Below are 2,500 nucleotides of genomic sequence, written 5' to 3'. Positions count from 1 at the left end.
GGCGAAGTGAAAAAACTCTGAAATTCAGTCACTGGGTGCGTCATATCATACACTATATCACGAGCACGTTCCCTGTGTGTGTGTGTGTGTGTGTGTGTGTGTGTGTGTGTGTGTGTGTGTGTGCGTGTGTGTGTGTGTGTGTGCGTGTGTGTGCGTGCGTGCATGCTTGCGTCACGCGCGCGCGCCCGCGTGTGTGTGTGTGTTTATTGTAGAACGGGAAAATGATACCAAGGAGGGCACAGCTGGAGCGACATGTGGAACACGGCCCCTCTGAGGATCAGCTTCATCCTAAGATCTGTGTACGACCTCCTTCCCTCGAATACAAACTTGGTGAAATGGGGGAAAGCAGAGGACCCTGCGTGCCCACTCTTACATGGCAAACAAACAGTGGAACATGTCCTCAGCTCATGCAAAGCGGCGTTGAGCCAAGGACGGTACACACAGAGGCACAACCAAGTGCTAAAAGAAATTGCACACGTGGTGAGCACTGTCCAAGGAGCACCACCAGAATTTCCAGTAAAGTTCCGCTCTGCAGAAGGCAAAAACGTCTAGCCATGAACAGCTGTGACATCCAAAGCATGGAAACGTGGGCTGCTGGATGGTGCCGAAGAGTGGGAATGCACAGTTGACCTACCAGAAGGGAAGAAACACCCGGAAATCATCAGCAAGAGCGGCATGAGACCTGACATGGTACTCCACTCCAAGGCAACGAAACAGGTGATTCTGATTGAGCTCGCTGTGTATCATTCGAAAGCAGAATGGATGAAGCCCACATCTACAAGACCGAGAAGTATGCTAGCCTAGCCAGCAGCCTGAGAGAATCTGACTTCCAAGCCAAAGTCCTCGCCACAGAGATTGGTGCAAGAGGGTTTGTGAGCGCATCTGCCTACAGCCTTGTGAAACAGCTGTCGATTTCTGGCAGAGAGAGGACACGGGCTCTCAAGGCAATGGCAGAAGCAGCAGAAAAAAGAGTTCCAGCTGGATCTGGATCTACCCAAACTAGGCGTACGATAGCTCAATGGATAAAACGTTTTCCACAAAAGGTGACTCAGTCCCGAAGTGGCGACAACACTGGAGGCGTGGGTTCGAACCTGCTGAAGATCAGGAAAAAGAAAAAGAAAAAAAAAAGGCGGCAATACAAGGGCATCCATGATTCATGACCTGGGTGCGGCCCGGCCCCCTTAGAGTGTAAGGAGTTCAGGGCCGAAACACTTGACTGAGGGGGGCTTCTTCTCTGAAGACCTTGTACTGTCCAGCTCTCCCTAGAATTTCTTATCACTAGAACGGGAAGATGATACCAAAGAGGGCATATTGTACATAGGGACTCTTGCACTCACTCACGACGTGCACGGCTGGAGAAGAGAAGAGACGTTCATACATGTTATGTTCCGAGACAGGAACACAGACTGACGTGCGAGTGCCGACACAATCATTTTACATATTGTGCTTGAACACACACACACATCACGTAAGTCAAAAGCATGTGCTCTTGCTCACAACCACCCTCTCACCCGATGCACTCACACACACACACACACACACACACACACACACACGAACAATTAATGTGCACATCTACGAACGCATAGGAATATATATGAGCATACAATATCAGACACATATCGGCGTACACATGTACACAACATTTAATGTCATGGACACACACACACGCGCGCGCGCGCACACGCACACGCACGCACACACACACACAACACACACACAACACGCAGACACACACACCACACACACACACACACACACACACACACACACACACACACACACACACACACACACACACAGGTGCATGTTCACAAACGCGCGAGCACGAGCGTACACACACACACACACACACACACACACACACACACACATACACACACACACACACTGTCACACACACACTGTCACACACACACATACACAGACACACACACACACACACACTATCACACACACTATCACACACACACACACACACACACACACACACACACACACACACACACACACACACGCACACAGTGCCTGTGGACAGAGAAAGAGAGAGAGGAGGAGATAAGATAAGATAAGATAAGATAAGAATAACTTTATTATCTCCAACTGGAGAAATTTGGTCAGGTGCATTATCACAACATAGACAAGTAAACAACATGGGGACCATAACTGTAAAAGCCAACAACAGCCCCAACAAATATTACGAAGATACAAATGTAAAAAATATCACATACATCGTTTCATACATACATCCACACACTGCAGGTAATAACTAGTATTCTTAATGTAAAAACAGAAAGAATTAAGAAACATTATTTGAATATAATTATAAACATAGCCTACTATACTGCACATTGATTATAATAGACAGATAAGATAAGAATAAAGATGAATTGCGGAAAACCACAACCAGATAATCAGCACACACCCGCACCGCACCCCCCCCCCCCCACCCCACACACGCGGAGAGGGGGTGTGGGGAGAGGGGTGAAGAGAGGGAGGG

The sequence above is a fragment of the Babylonia areolata genome, chromosome 4 (genome assembly GCF_041734735.1).
Source record: "Babylonia areolata isolate BAREFJ2019XMU chromosome 4, ASM4173473v1, whole genome shotgun sequence".
NCBI classification, from domain to species: Eukaryota; Metazoa; Mollusca; class Gastropoda; order Neogastropoda; family Buccinidae; genus Babylonia; species Babylonia areolata.
This window is presented reverse-complemented; position numbering follows the sequence as displayed.